Source organism: Nothoprocta perdicaria, unplaced genomic scaffold, assembly GCF_003342845.1.
Source record: "Nothoprocta perdicaria isolate Ctin4 unplaced genomic scaffold, notPer1 scaffold_341, whole genome shotgun sequence".
Classification (NCBI taxonomy): Eukaryota; Metazoa; Chordata; class Aves; order Tinamiformes; family Tinamidae; genus Nothoprocta; species Nothoprocta perdicaria.
The window spans coordinates 497,513-514,644 of NW_020455579.1; the positions used below are offsets into that span (position 1 = coordinate 497,513).

A 17,132-nucleotide genomic window follows, 5' to 3' on the forward strand; every position below is an offset into this window, starting at 1 on the left:
AAATGAGAGACTTCAGGAGCTGTCCTAGAACCAGGAGTCATAACMAGACTTAATTATGCTGCCATCATGATGCCTCTGATATGGAAAACGGGGGATGGGAAGAAATTCCAAACATTACCAGTGCTAAACAAAACTGCAGTGCTGGTTATAAGGAAAATCTAAACCAGACTCTTGCCCATGAGAATCCATGAGGAGAGGCACCCTGAAAGCTTCCTTCAAAAAGGTAAACTTTTCCCTGAGCAAATCAGGATCTCTAGGTATATTTTTCTAGGATATTGTAACATTTCATCAGTTGTGTTTGACATGGGATATGCAAAATCTTTCAAACTAGTAAAACCAGTGCTCTAATTATGCTACTCTTAGACTGCAAAATCAAAGGTTCTATATATGTCTTTGTTACTTTAAACCTTTGGTAATTGTGACTTGTCCGTGGAATAAACTGCCTGCATTTCAACTCTTCAGTAGAAGAGGTCCAAGAACTGTCAGTATTTCAGCACACTGCATCCACAGAAATTTAACACTCTTCCTCCATTCCTAAAAGGCAAAGCTCAATTCCAAAAATTAGTCATGGAGTATGATTAGTTGTCCTGTATCATACCCTATGAATCCTCATAAAGAGGAAATTGAAATAATTAAAACCATATTAGTTCCAAAAAGTACAAATTAAAATTTCCAGTGTATAGCTGGTGCCAAAACAAAACCACAGATACCATACAGACACTACACACACACACACACAACAGGCAGAATGGAGATCCCAGCTCTTCAATGGATCAAGTAGAAACAAACTTCTCCACATCAGTATCTATTCCATTTTATTAGCTCCAAAAATGGATTAGAGTCTCTATCTACTCACTACAGAAGGGYCCCTTTCCAAAGCTAGAGTCAGAGATTGTATCACAGAATTTTGCTAGAATTATTATAAAGTAAATGCTGCTTGGTTTCTCTAGAACTGTAGCCATAAGGACTGAATCCATAACAGTCAAGAATTAACTCTGATCAATACTGACCTTGGTACTGAAACTCACCATTTCAAAGCAGGACTGCATCAGTCTGACAGAATCAGGAGGGGCAAAGTATTGGGATGTTATGTTGAAAGTATAGTTAGTTGGATAGAGATAGGGKTTTTTTTTGCCTACAGAGTGTTACAGGAGTAATCTAAATATTTTATAAATAACTAATTTCAACCAGCTGGAAATTAGTTTCCTTGATCAAAGGTGGATAGACAGATAATTGCTATATGCATAACTATTTCCCCACCTGCTCCAAGCACTATCCTGTGTAAAGAAAATCTGGGTTGAGTTTGGCAAAGTGTTTCATATAGCTTCTACTTTTCTTTCCCACCCATATGTTAGAAGACTACAGAGGCGTCCCTTTTTTTGTTTTAAATTTGAGACCATGACATACAGACCTTGCTAGTTTTTACTASTCCCATCTATGATTGACTTCCCCTGTACCTCATTATCCACTGAAACATGGTCACCACAGGGGAAAAAAACAAGGAAGGAAAGAGTAATGACAAGACCCACAGTTTTAACCTAAAGTTCATTCCTCTTTAGCTATTTAAGGTTGTTTGCAGCCTGTTCTGTTGTATAAGAAACTCCCCAGCTACCCAAGTGACTCACCTCTTGCTGAGAGACCATTGGCTTGTTCATCATAAGCCAGTGCTCAGAGCACACAACTTTTCCATGCTTAGAGCAACTACATGATTTCCACATCTTATCCATAAGCCTACCACAGACTGCATGGCTTTGGGGAAACTGCAATAAAACCTTGAATACTTGAGAACTAAGGAACAATAGCTGCCCTTTCAACAAGTTCTTCCTGTAGAGACTTGTTTGACTTCAAATACCAAAGCTTAGATTTTAAACCTGTGCTTACGTTGCAAGTCTACTTTGCACGATCATTAGCAACATTAAATCAGGGCAGAATCTGCTATAAAATTTAATCACCTGGTACCATGAAAAAGTGCTAGGATGTCTGTTTGAAGTTGAGAGGGGCTCATACTCCAAGCGAATAGATACAAGCACTTTTCAAGTTCTGCTCATTATTTGCTTTGCAATGACACAGGAAACAGTAAGGGCTTTAATCTGTAAATAATCTTTCCTTCAGGGAYCTGGAAACAATCTGGAGGACAGAGCATTTGGAACTTTTTTCTCCACAAATGCTTCATTAAAGAACTGCTCACTCAAGTTTTGGAAGGGAAAGAGAAAACAAGTAAGAGAAACTCCAGCAACATCACACTCTTGCTTTGCTAACTGGAGTTGCAGTAGATTTCACTTTGCATAAGAATGTTTCATAAGACAAAAGGGAAAACTCAACTCTGAAGCACAAGGGGGAAATTAAGAGGAAAAGTGTGCTAGATAAGACAGCCAGATGAGCTGCTAAAGGCTCAGACACCTTGATCTGCACACATCAAATAGAATACATCTACTTGCATGCAGGCTGCACCCCATGCATGAAAGCATACCCCCTCACCAACAACCATCCAGATACCCAAACTAAGATCAAAGCTGTCAGAAAGACTTTCCCCACCCCACCGCCCTTCATTCCTCCTTTCAGCTATTTGGARGCACTTCCCTTTGGCAGCCTTACACAACTTAACACAGCAGCTACAGGGCAGCACTTCAGATTTGCGGCTGCACATCACCGTGACTGATTTGCAACATCACACAAAAATTAATCCTCCCTCTTTTGGAAATTATCACTACACAGTCTTCTTGCTGAAGCCCAATCAATCTCCAAGTAATTAATTCCAGCAGCTAGGAGACCAGCAGCGCAGCAACTACTGCTTTAGCTAACAGCTAGTAGCAGCTGCTGCATTAACTGAATGCTAGGTGTGACATCCTGAAGGTTTCTCGCAGAAAAACTTGTTTGTCCTTCACAACAGGACCTCTCCTGCAGCATGATCAGGTTACGTGCATCCAAAATTCCTCTTTTCACACTTCATTTCTAATTAACATTATGCCAAGAGCTCTCAAGACTGCAGAGTAGCCACCTGCCAGTGAGTCACTATTACCTGCTTCTTTTACTCAGATTTCAGTCGCAACGAAGAGAATTCCACCTTGCTCTTCCAGGCAAAACAGGATAAAGTTACACTCATAACAAATTTTGTGAATCTTCAGAGAAATTGACTTCAGTACTTTGATTTGTGGAGGCTGGATATATTAAGGTATGTGAAAGATCCATTGATGCTGCTGGCTTAATAGTCAAGAGTATCAAACTACTACTTTGGAACACATATTCCCATTTTAGTTCATCTAAATCTGTGAAAATGAGTTGAATTACTCAAGATATACACTGATGTAATAAAGCTGGTAATCTTTACATAGCAATATGCAGGTACTCATTGCAGAAACCAAACCACAGGCTTGCTCCAGATGGTTTGTCTGCACAAGAGAGCACATATCCAAGGCACTTTACAAAGAGAATCACCTGTTGATCATATCCCTTCAGTTAAAAATACTCAAATGCCAGGAAACAAGTGTTTGACCAATAATATGTAGCTTCTAACTATAGAAATGTCAGCTTACCAGAAGTTTAGTAAGGTGCTAGAGTTTATATCCAGCACATGTAGAGGTGGATAAACTTCCAAACACACCATCTGCTRTGATAACAGCGTGAATAAGGTGAGCCAAGAGTGCAGATGAATAGAAAATGTTTCCCAAACCAAACAGCACTGAACCAGATTAATTGGGAAAATTTTTAGGTTCAATTTGATTCAATCAAAGGGTATAATCTCCAAAAGACACTTTCCCTCTCCCCTTTCTTCTTGAGAAGAAGGTGAGTTTACACACACATTGCCAGAGAAGTGCTCAGGAAGGGAGAGTTTTGCTGATTTACATTTCACACCAGCTGAGCAGCATGATGTTAACCAGGAGGTTTCATTTCACCACTAAAATTATACACACAGCTGGGCCACTTATTCTGATATCTGCCAAATATAGAACAGAAGCAAAGACCTGAGATAATTTTTCTTTTTTGTAAAGTGCAGTAAACTGCTAAGAGTTGCCCACCGTTTCTTAGGATCCTTATGCAGGTTGTAGAAAAACAAACCCTACAGTATTGCAGACTAGTGTGTTGCTCACCAGCTTCTTCAGTTTGAGTCAGTGAATTCTATTCTTCAAATACAACCTTTACTTCCACCAGTAAGTGCCAGCAGGAAGGCAGCACTTACATTAGTCATGGATAACAAGTTGGAACAACCAGCAATAAAGCTAAATTATGCCTTTGATGAAATAAAACTTCCTTACTCATTGAAAAGAAAATTAAGGGCATTCTCTAGTCCAACAGACATACTTGTAAAGTTTGATTTAAAATATTTAATGACACTTTTGGCCATGGAGAGGGGTCTCAGGTCCATAGCAGGCATAGGTGTTTGTACGGGACAACTGAATATGTAAGCAAAATGTTCTAGTGCTATGTCTTTCTGAGAAGTACCCCAAATTTCAGTTTTATCTCTATGCTGAGTGAACTGTGGACTCTTGGTATGCTATGGTCCATAAACATAGGACCCCTAGAGTCACCTAAACTTTGCATGTGTCCTATCATTTTTGCAAATATGCCCTACTAGTCTGTCGCTGACAAGCTTTTTCCACTCCTCAAAGACAGTAATTAAGAAATGTAATTCAGTCACTGAGGCCTTCCATTGCTTTCAGTGGCAGGACACAATGCCAAGTGTTACATAACTCAGTAACAGTCTAAAGCTTGGAGAAGCTTGCTTATTTTAGAATATGTGAGGATATACATAGTAAGATACTAGCTACCTTTATAAAAGCTCTACAAAAGTTGAGTAGTATGCCTTGTGTCACAATATACATAGGTATAATATCAGACCTTTCAAAAATAGCACATAGGCAGTCAAAATGTAAACAAGCTGACCAATTTGGAACTGTAAAGGAATTGGTCACAGTGATCTCTACCACCTTGATGCTGTGCATTTGCTTTTACTTACARTCTCAGTGAGCTCCTACTAAAGTGCATGCCAATAGAGATCTATTTTCCCCTCAACAGATAAGCATGTTGTTGACTTTATGCAAAAACCCAGTGTTTTAATTTAACATCTTTACCCCAGTTTAGGTTGGAGACCTTATGTATAGATGTCACTCATCAGATACCTAGTGCATGAGCTTATTTTTTTTATTGCCTCGTGAGCTACTGCAGCTCATTAAAGAGACTTGCCTGGCTGAACAGCCTCCAGAATTGCAATGAAGTGGTTATTTAATATCCTCTGATGAAAGGCACTATGCAAATAAAGACTATTCTGTTGTACGAGAGGGTCCTCTGATTACTATCTCTTACTAGTCCAATAGAGGTAAATGGATTCTAACTCAAGTTTTTGCAATACAGCTTCCTCAATAAAGAGTTTTCAGTTTAAAGCAAGCCCTGCGATACAAGCTATAGTCCACTTACCTTGACAAATTTAGAGCAATTAACCTGTGGGGAAACCAAGCTTCCTTTTCATATTCTCAGGTCAGTTGCCTTGAGACAACATCTAAAGCACAAACAGGCTTCTAGGACCAGATTCTGATTTCATTCAGCCTGATGTAAATCAGGAATAATCCCTTTAGAGATTAGTAAAAGCAAGACCAGATTCAGGCTCTTGGAATTAAGCACAAACCATGTGCTTGTTGGACTTATTTTAATTCTAAGTAAAAAGAAATTCTGCTTCAGCACATCCCTCCTCCATTCTGTCTGAAGTACTCTGAACAGTAGAGCAAAGGAAGTGCTATCAATAATACCTAACAGAAGACATGCTATAGCAAAATACCTTGGACTAAGAATTAATCTATAAAAGTCAATTAAAAAAATCCTTCAAATTACACAGGCAGAGCAAGCTTGTGTTCGAAGGTCCTTTCTGACACCTGAACCGTGAAATGAGCTACAGTAACCATGCTTTACAAAAAGCCCACACATTTAATTGCTTTGATTTACAGCATGTCTCTGGTTCCAGAGATGTATCAAAGGAAAACATAAGCAGAGCTTCTGCCAGATGCATGCAATATCCTTTGGAAGCATCTCAACAGGAATTCTAGCACTGCTGTCAATGGATGCAATTCTATTTTAAAGTCATTCATGTCATTCCCCTGCTACCTTCCCCCAAGAAGGCTCAGACAATGAAAAGACAAAGATCTCCTTGAGTATCTTGCTTATTTTTCCAACTTTAACCAAGTCACACCCTTCAGTGAAATTTTGTATTGCTGTACAACTATCAGAGACACAAGTTTTGGCGTTCAACATGACTTAGGTACATTCTTGCTAGCTCTAGTATAAAATCTTGCCTTGGATCAAGTCTCCTTCCTATTTAGATCAAGACACAAGTCTTTCTAGATAGACGGAATGGTGAAATTACCTGATGGGGATTATATAAGCCTACATAACTATTGCTCTCATTCGTTGTGATATTGACTAGTTTCTGCCATGACACTTACATTTTTTAAGGCTCCAAAACAGTTTACGGAGCAGACTGACTGGATGACATCTTAAGTCTGAATGCCGGCTTGCATTACGTCTCCCTACCTCTTAAGGAAGGAGAAGGAAAAAAAAACCACCACACACAACCCCACACACTACCTCTAACTCCCTCAAAACCCAAGCCTTTCTGTGGGCTCCTCCTGCATGCCCTAAAGATCACTCAACAAGCTTGAAATATTTTACCATGTATTATTTACAAGGAAGCCTTGCCTGCTTCCGAAGTACAGCTGCCTTTTAGAGAAAAGAAATCTTGCCACAATATCACATTGCAGCAACTTTGGACAGGAAGCTGAAATTGTATAGGAGCTATAAGTAGAATGCCAAGGGGTCTCACATCTGTGAAAGTTTCCTTCAGAGAGAAGGGAAATCTGAAGTAGTAACTTTCCAAAAAAGGAAATTTAATCATTTTTCTAATAAAGACAATAAACTTGAACACTGATGACAGATGACTTAAGAAAAAACACCCTGCTCTACAGATTTTAAGAAGTCCTGTTGGGAGTGAATAGGGAAGCCAGTACCAACAGCCCAGTTCATACAAATGCCAAGGGGTTACAAGAAGTCACCAGCTTGCTAAGCCTCATTAAGAGGAGGCCTTCAGCAATCAAATCCAACTCCTCCTCAGTCCTGCTGACTCAGAGGAATGAAGCTCTTCACTTGCTCTGCCTCTGGAAGATATTTCAGTCTCGTCTTTGAAAGACTCTCCAGGTAGCGAGCAGATCAAGCCCTAATGAGTTCATTAGACATGACAAGTCTGTCCTCCAGGTTGCTGTGCGTGACCCCATTCTCTCGTGGAGAGAGGTGAAGCCGTCAGGCATTATCCCTGACAGAAAAGAGGATTGAAAAAAATAAAATGAAGGTTTAGTATTCCAAAATGTGTCAGCACCCTAATAAGTATTTCCACCCCAAAGAGATACATTTGTCAAATGAAACCCTGGTTAGATGCAGAAGTGGAAAAGGCATCCATGCTTCAACATACCCAAAAGAGCTCCATTGGCAGGGGCAAGGAAATTGAAAAGGGATGTTATCTAAAAAGTGCAAGTCTATCTTCACCCTTAACTTGACTCTTATACATCAAGGACAAAATATAGCATTTCAYATTTCAAGTGAGGAAGATGTTAGCAGTATAGGAGCAGGCAGCACCAGCTTCAGCAGAGTTTCACCCCATGAAACAGCTTTTTGGTAAAACACAATTGCTGTCTTTCAGGAGTAGAAAGAGTTATAGCCCATCCTCATAACACAACATTCAGAGAATGGATTTCTGCCAAGCAAATCTACAATCAGCATTGAGAAACATATGAAATTCAACTGTTGCCTTGGGATAGGATCTTGTKTCTGATGCTTGCTGAGATGCTACTTGTTGAGGATGCACACTGGTATCTTCCGTGTGCCCACATCATGCCCAGTAAATCCCCAGACAAGAGAGCAACAGAACACCATTTTGCTGRCAGACTATAGTCAGAGTCATAGCATTAACTGCAAATTCAGAGACAAGCTGAAATGCAGTTACTGGCCCCGAGTACAGTTTTAGGGAAGAGCTCCACCTAGGATAAATGAAACTTTGCAAAATGAAGCTATGTTGTTCCTCCCCTCCCCATTGTTTCCTTTCCATAAAAACACAACAGGTTTGTGTGGCATGATAAATTATGGAAGCTGACATTGAGCAACATTCACATACACAAAGGAAGGAAATTGGGATGTGTGGGTTCTCAAAAGCTGGCCTACAAAGAATCTGAGGGTTACTTGGTTACACTAATATTGTTCCCACTGGATAACTTTTCCAAAGAAAAAACAGGGTAAACAGTCTCAGGACTGTTGGTTAATGAGTCCTCACCCAACAGGACTTGGGAATTTTAAGCCACAAGCCTCCAACAGTAGAGGAGGACATGAGAAGCCTTTTTTCCCTCATGCTATAGAGACATTCCCTTTTAAATGGGCTCATACACAATTCTAACCTATTGATTCCTTTCAGTTTGAAGTTCTTTCCAACACCACCATCATTAAAAACCCCCAAATGAATTGCAATTACTTAGCAACTAACTCAGCTTCTATTTATACTGAACTTAATATTGATAGCAGAGTCTTGCCTTGCAGAGTGACAATTGCTTTGTTGCATTTCTATCAGCAAATTCCTGTTCTGTAATTACTGCATCACTGTTTTTAACAGCCAGCACCTCTGTCTTCTCTCCTTTGCCCTGTGGCCATTTATGCTCAAGGCTTGTTTCTATTTGAGTCACAGACCATTTTGCAGTCCAGACCTACAGCACTCTATGAGAAGCCCAGGTCCAGGCAGGACCACATAGGGTCAAACCAACATATCATCTAAGCTTTTACACCCACATTGGTTTAATGCAGGCAACCAAATTGTGAGCATTATGTAAAACTATAGCCACATTTGAAGAATCAACACTTTTGGCAAGCTTCCATGATTTTAAAAAGGCTAGGAAACATTAAGTTGTGTCGCATTTCTATCATGCTTATTTATTGTAGCTTGAGTGAAATTCCTACCTGTAAGACTTAAAATCACCTTATTTATGCCCCTCAGTCTAYGCTATGCATCACAACTCTCCAGCATCCTTAAATATTTTTATTGCATCTGTCTCATAGGTGAGACAAACTTCTAGTTTGTTAGAAGGGGCAAAAAGTACCTAAATATTGCACAAAACTATGTATGTATGTTTAATACAACTACATATTAAACAAGTCCTACCAAACCTAATGTTGTAGCCTTGGGGAAAGTTGATTTGCAATCCATATACTTTCTAATGGGCTTGCTTTATTAGGTTGTCTCCCAGAATACACATATAATTCCCTGCCCTAGCTGAGGAGCCAAGCTAGGGAAGGGGCCATTGGAGACAACAGGATGAATATGCTTCAGCAGGCCCAGTTTTGTCATGGTATGTGCAAAGGCAGGCAGCCTTCACTCTGCTACCATAACAGATTTTTCCTAGACTGTTTCTGGCCTGAAGTGTTTTTATTTATACCTGTATTTATATRAAGTCTACTGTGACAATGACAGTAAAGTGATTTTTTTTTTGTCCCAGTAGTGCTTTTATACATCACCAATGACTGAGCTACTCAGTGGAGTAGTAGACAATAAATCACACAAGCCAGTACAATGTGTCTAAAGAGCATCTGTGCTTACTGCTGAGTATTTCCTTTTAGTTTCCCAATTGAAAGAAGAAAGAACCCAGTAAACTAAAATCTCCATATTTGTTTGGGGAGGGAAGGGGAAGAAAAAAGTTGTGTTCAGAGGGCAATCATCATATTTACCGTGATCTTCATACTGGGATCTCCATACATAATACAGATTGAACTCAACCTTCAGGAAACCAAGGTCAGAATTGTCATTTACAGATGGTAAAACAGACAGAGGCATAGATGGGACAGGACTCAGCTCTGAGATGACTCCAAGTTCTTGGCCACCAGCACATCCTGCCRTTGTCAATGCCTGACCTTTTATGCAAAATTTAAATGCCCTCATCTCCTGACCACTTGGGTCACTCTGGCCTTGGAACATACAGAAGAAAACACTGCAAAGGAAGAAGTGGCTGAGATGAAAATAGGTTGTGGTCCTCTGAAGGAGCAACTCTAGTAGCAAGACTGATGAAAAAACTCCCTGGCAAAACAGGGAGGAAAAAAATCCACAGAATACTACAAAGCAGCAGGACTGAATGTTATTTCAGTACATGCCACACACCCTTCTTTTTGTGGGCATTTCCACAGAACTCAGGCAGGAGGGAAACAGTTTTGACCCCGACAGACCATTAATCAATAGCAGCAGAACAAAATGCCATAGTTTATGCGACCCAAGAGCTCTGGATGTAAAACRAGAGCCAAGTGTCACGAGTTCCTGACGCTCTGCCCCCGAATTGCTGTCATCTTCTGCCAATGCACTTTTTTCAAGCAACCTCGCTGACAAGCCTTGGATGAGGCAGTACACACTTTCAACAAGGTGGACAACTACATGGCAAGAATATGTATGAAGCCAATTCTATGAGTGGCCACAGGACAAACATTTTCTGAAGCTCTGACTAGAAAAGGGAGACACCAGTGTCACTATATCTCAGTCATAGCAACACTGGTGGAAATCAAGGCAAGGTTTCTGCATCTTGAGCAGACATCTTGAAGTAAAGCTCTATTCCCTGGCCGCAGTTACACTCCAGTCCRTATGGTCCCCATGAAAGCATAATTCACAGACAACTTGAACCTTAAGCATTTCTGATCAAAAATGACTTTCCCCATATTTTATAAGGTGTCACCTCACTAACAAGTCCTTCTTGACTGTCCCTTCCTTCTCCACACTAAGGACTTTAATTTCTACAAGGTATTTTATAACAAGTGGTTTATATTTTAACATTGCTTTTCTACAAGGAAGAAAAATTTTGCCAAGGCCTTGTCTGTTTAACTATTAACCTTTGATAGAGGCAAATTCATTTTTTCCCCTCATGTTTGGGTTGTCACTACGGCACAATCCTCGAAACTCATGATGTTCTCCCACAACAGCATTCAAGATTATGAGCATCTGTAGCCACTTGGTCCTAACACCACAAAGCCATCCTACCTGCTAGCTTTAAATCCAGGTGCCTTTCATATCTGACACTACTCCTGCTGGATCTACTGGAGATCAGACCAGGGTTACTCTGCCTGTGGTATGTTTTTTGGTTTGGTTTGCTTTACATTTCAGTGTGAATTTAAAGGCTAGCACTAAGCCAGGTATTTGGGAAGAACAGCAGATCTGCTTGTAAGGGCACAGAGGACTTGACCATATAGTCACTCTTTCACAATACCAGTAAACTTAATCCAAAAGGAAAAAACAGTAGGAAGGAAAAAGAATGGAAAGGCATATTTTAATTCTTCTAATAAGTGTCAGAGAGGTGGTAACAATACTTCCCTTACTCAAAAGGCAAGGAGTCCATTCATTGGATGAATGCAGCAACAGCTTTGGCAGCTTCCACTCACACAAACTGCAGCCTTTATACTTTCTGAGAGCAGATTGTATTAAAGGTACCACTGCATTTCTTCTTGGACTGCAGAAACTTAAGATTTAAAAACAGACTTTTCAGCCCTTGTTGCACCCTGGCAGCTCTTGATGCTTTCTAGGGGCATCAAGAAGATGCCTCCTGTCAAATCAGCTCCAACTGCAAACACTGGATTTGAGCTAGAGTGAAGGGATCTGATTTTTACCCCCCTCTTCCTCCCTTCCCAGCCCCCAAAATAATAATCTCTGGTGATACCTTCTGCTTCCCCAGAAGGGTCATAAGAATTGGGCTGGCAGACTTGATAAAAGTAGGACTTTTGAGCTAGTACAGCACTGTGATGTGTCAGCACATGCAGCATTTCAGATATGTGAGGCCAAGTAATTGATTAAATTTCTGAAGGCTGGATCTCTAGCATCCTTTAGAGGACACAACAATACACCTAAAAAACCTATCATTTTTTGAAAAATTACAGCAGCAGTTACCTAGTCCAGGGAGCAGCTTTTAAACATGCACTCAGTTTAAGACCTGGCATTCCCTGTATCAAGGTCCTTCTCCCCTCTCCTCCAAAAAAAAGCACACACTTAATAGGAAAGAGGGCTCTATTGAAGTTATGCCCCAAGATCAAGAAAGTCACATAAACACTTACCAAATGCACCTGCTTGCATTATGTCTGCTTTGTACCACTATATACAGAGATCTGCCAACAGGAAAAGCTGTCTTTTTACCAAGTTTAGAAGTTTCTTGTCTCCTCCCCAAAAAAAGAAAAAAAATACATTGAGCATCTGCCCAAAGAAACTGTCATCTAATAGGCAGAAAAAAAAAGCCTTGTTCTCTCAGTGGAGGGATACATCAGCACAAGCTAAGCAACTTAAGCAAGAACACCTTAAAGTGCAAAAGAGCCAAGAATGAGCTACATTCCACTACTCCCCTCAGAACTCTATTTTAACAGTTACCACAGTATTTAGTTTCCTGAATCCCTTAGAGCATATCAGTGATTTTGGTGTCAATTTAGTTGCTAAAAGGAGGTTTCAAATGCCATTCAAGATGACCCAGGCAGAGCCATCCTTACCAGGATTCCCAGATATGACACAGGTATCTGAATTGCACTGTTCTGGACCAGCTACAGAAGGCCAGAACAGTTCAAATGCATAGAACAACTATGCTTAGAAGGGAAAAAAATAAAAAAGTCAATCACTAGATGTCCCCCAGGTCCAGAGATGGACGCAGACCTGCTCCAGGCAGGCTGCAAAGGTGCTACCTTTTCAGGCTGCTACCCCATCTTGCCTGTGCAAGCAGACATAGCACAGCAGCCAGAACTAGTAGGACAGCAGGGAGGTACCACCTTTCCCAATCAGCCTAAATCTGGGTTAATCTCTTTACTGAATGACGTAGAGGCACCCAGACACTATGGCAATGAAAGCCATGCCAACATATGCAGTAACAACTTAGCTGCAAGTCTCAACTCTTGGTACTGTATGATATTCTGAGGACCATGACTAGCACRAGCAAGTTCCTCACTCACCCTTCAGAAGTATTAGCTAATGAGCTCAGTCAGAAAATTTAAATCCTCTACCTCTTACTTCCGCCAACTTGAATTTGCCAATTAGCAAGCATAGCCTGCAGAGAAGTCAGGCAGCAGTATGCACAGCACAGAGACAGAAGCACATCTTCAACTCTACCTTGTGAGGAGCCACTTACGGCCAGTTTATCCTACATCCCTACATCTCAGATCAAAAAAGTCAAAAACTCAGACACTTTTGTTTGCAAGTCACTGGTGAAAGCAGCTGACAAGTACTTATTTTAAAAGGTTAATGTGGGGTAGTAACTTAAATAAATGAGATTCACAGACTAAGTGCCAATCTTAACTCACCTTCCTAGGGTCTGTTTAACAGCACATCTGAGGAGAGCTGCAAACTTAATGGCACTTCTTTAATCACATTGTATACTTGAGGGTAGCTCAAAGCATGGCTCTAAACACATTTTTGCCTCATTGAGGATGACGAGACATGTGGTTTCTGTGCATCACACCAAACTTGAAGGCTCCAGATCAGTCTTCCCTTCCTAGTCCTGCAGGTAAAGGCATCATAGCAGACTTGAACGTGCATAGACTTCATAGGAAAGATTTCTGTAGTCATGCTCAGAGTGAGGCTTAGCCCAAGGCTAACTTCATCTACCACAAAAGTCACACCGCAGCTCTCATTAGAGTATCTTTARTGAGGGGCAGGCTACTAACAGATGCTGCTACTTAAGAAATGTTCCTATGTGCAAACTTAGAGCTTCTGAATACCCAGATTGCAGCCATGCCCTGAGCCAGCATCATATCTTCTTTGAAATAAAGAGAGTCCTGAAAAAGAAACAAGCTCAGGGAAAAAAATAAATTCATATTCACCAATTTATCTGTCCTATAGATGGGGTCTTTATTAGACACTAAGAGCTCCGTGCTCCCTTTTGTAGACTACAGATGAGAGAAAATGGATAAAATAAAAAGTTTGATATGGGAAAGAAAAAAGCTAAAGAAATTCACAAAGTAGCATCTGCTAGTATTAAGACTAAACAAAAAAAGCAACCTTTCGGGGAGTTCCTGCAGCAACAGTCCACTGCTGTCAAAAGCTCCACCAGGTGGTGGGATTAACAGCACTTTGAGTGTGCTATTGAGCTGCATTTACTATGATTTCTTTACTTTTAAAAGCATCTCTCTGCTTCACCACACTTCTGAAAGCACTTATTGGAGTATAATATCTAAAGAGACACTTCTAATAAAGAACATATTGCTACCATCATTTAACATTAGCATTTACAATGCACGTGGGATGAGAAATGCTGTTAGAGCCCAGAAGATTGAATCCCCATTTGCATAACCCTAAGTTTCCCCTCCAATTACTCCCTGTAATAAAAGCAGTTTTGGAAAAGGGCAGGCAAATGTTCATACAAAGCAACACTTTGTTTTTAAAGCCACCATGCCCATTAGCAATACCACACACTTGGTAAGAAAAACCGGACACAAGGCTGCAAACTCCTCTCCATTTGGGAGACATGGAAAATTCACACAATCCASACAAATCGCTGTCACTACAGTCCAATTGTGTCAAAAGTGAGAAAACCAGGGAACACTGAATTGGATGCTTCTGCCCTTTTGCTCTTTCAGAGACCACTCAAGCCACGAGCACAAGGGGAAAATAAATATATTGCTGAGAACAGTGCTTTAAAAGCCTGCCGGTAGCTTTAAAGGTGGATTGGCTCTGGGCTGCTTTGGCTCTGCAGGGTTTTAAACCTGCAGGAGTGTTACTTTACAGCAGCACCAAAATAGAGCAAGAGAAGCAAGAACTTGGCAGAGGGACAAAGCACTAGATTTGATGGGGACTTACACGGGACTTTCACTGTTGCTGCCATTTCCAAGATAATCAAAAAAAGGCTGTATTAAAAAAAAAAACACATAAAAAGTGCCTCAACGTCATTGCCTGTTTCACTCCCAGCTTCAAAATGTGTTTTGAGCAGATCAAAAGCCTGGGGTTGCCAGATAAGTGCAGGAAGGATGTTTGCACAGCTCCCCAAACTACACAGGAAGACCTTGGGGCCCAACTTTTTCTAACAGTCCCACCAATGAGTTGGGAATATTGGAGTATCACAGACTTAGCATTAAGCTCTATACACTGAACAGGACAAAGGGAGAGTAGCACCAGCAGATACTGAATTTATCAGCTAAGTGTTTCAAAGCAGATACTTGCCACCTCTCCAGTCACAATCATACAAATAACGTACAGGAACATGCTGCTGATCGAGTGTGGTGCAGGCGGCCAAGAAGCAGGACAGCTACAGTTTGAACACCATAATTCATGCCACCAGTGGTAATACCAACAAAAGTGAACTTGGGAGGATGGGAATCAAAGGAAAAAAAGATACAGATGACTTTTTCCTCCTTGAATTTCCTGTCTCTTCTTCATGCCGAAATTTAATTTCCTTTTCAAGGAGAGTTCTCAGAGCTTATAAAAACCGATGCAGAAGATTACAAGGGCTTTGTCACCCTTCCAGCCTCTCAGAGAATCCATAATTAAGGAGTTCCACCCCCCAACACTTGTGCCCAGTAGGCAAATATAGAACCCCAACTCTCCCTTACACAACTGAGTTATTTCAGTGCTCTGAGTGCTTACAAACCAAACCATCCTTTTACCACGAGGTAACAGATCCCACATATCCAGAATGAGTAAACATACATCACAGCATTTTCTTCCACCCTTTCGCTTCCATCCACACCACGGCAGGCCAGGGATACACCGGGGAAGGTAAGTGCATGGAGCACAATTAAAACACACCTAGCAACTGAATTACCAACCTCCGACCGCGGCTGGTACTTCCCTGGAAATCAGCGAGTACCCAAGAACTGCCTTCTTGGTCCAAAGGCTCCGGTTTCATTCGAGAAGGTGGGAAAGGAGTTAAGGGCGAGAGGATGCGGGACAGGGGCGGGATGGGGACGGGCAGCCCGCGGGGGGCGCCCTGCAGCCGCGCGCGGACCCCGCGCTGCGCCCCGACACCGCGGCTCAAGGGCGCGCCCGGAGCGCGCTCTGCCAGCGCGGAGTGGGTGCGAATAAGGGGGATAAAATAACTTAAAAGCAGCCGAGCTGATGGGGAAGGGGGGCTCCCCGTGAGAGGATCGAACCGGCGGCGCGGGGGAAAGTTGCTGCGGGGGGAATAAGGAGGAGGATGAGGAGGAAGGCGGTACTCACAGCAGGGCGCGGAGCCCCATGGCTCGCCGGCTTCTCCGCAGCGGTTCGCGCTGCCGCTGCTCGCGGTGGCCGCCCCGGCCGGCCCTCCCCTTTCCCTCCCGGTCGAGCTTCCTGCCGCCCTAATATAGCGCCCCCCCGGCCACGTGGACGGCGCCGGGGGCCCCTCCTCGGAGCCGGGCAGGGCGGCGCCGGGGCCGCCCCCGCGGGGATGCGCGACCGCCCCGCCGGGGAAGCGCCGCCCGCCGCCCCCGGCGCCGCCGGCCAAGGGGAAGGGGACGGGGATAGGAATGGGGGGCGGGATAAGGGGGTCATCAGCACTCGGGAGTGCCTTCATCCCCACCCCCCGCCTCCCATTCTCCGCCTCCTCCCCAAACTATGTATCTTAAGCTGCGCCGTGGGGATGATAGCGTGGTCTCAGCAGGGGAAAGTGAATACGAAAAGAAAGAAAAATCACGTCTCCTTCGCAAAGAAAGCATGTTTTGCGTCGTTAGTGGTGAAAAGAGCACGTAGTAARTAATAGCGGCTTGCAGTCCAGCACAGGGCTTTTTTAAGGGAACTATAGAAGGCTGTGGAATTGTGGAATGGGGAAAAAAAAAAAAAAAAAAAAAAAAAAAAAAAAAAAAAAACACATGCAGCGGCATTAAAGAATCTCCCCAGACAGGTATGTTCAGTGAAGCTGATAAAGTGGCTGCTACAACTATTTAACAGCTGGGGGGAGTTGCTTTGTTTTGTGTTGCTTTACTTTTTTTTCTCTCTCCTAGCGTTCCTGTGTGAATCTTGGAGCCTGGGTGAGAAGTGGGGAGGCTGCCCCACCTTCAAGCAAGGAAATGATGTGTCTGGTCCTGTTTGCAGCCTCCTGTTGCAGCCAATGCAACATGTGCCATGAACACGCACTGTATGTGTCAAGAGGGAAAACATGCTCCAGATCCCTGGAAAATACATTCCTTAAGCCCAGAGA

At 42.2% G+C, this 17,132-nt stretch overlaps 1 protein-coding gene across 1 annotated transcript in view; it reads right to left on the reverse strand.

Annotated features, from left to right (window-relative positions):
• Positions 1-16,211, reverse strand: part of ST3GAL1 (ST3 beta-galactoside alpha-2,3-sialyltransferase 1) — a 67,529-nt gene extending 51,318 nt beyond the window's left edge. The window contains exon 1 of the mRNA XM_026043923.1: positions 16,175-16,211. The gene's annotated coding sequence lies outside the window, so the exon portion shown is untranslated. The remainder of the gene's footprint in view (positions 1-16,174) is intronic.
• Positions 16,212-17,132: the final 921 nt, after the last annotated feature.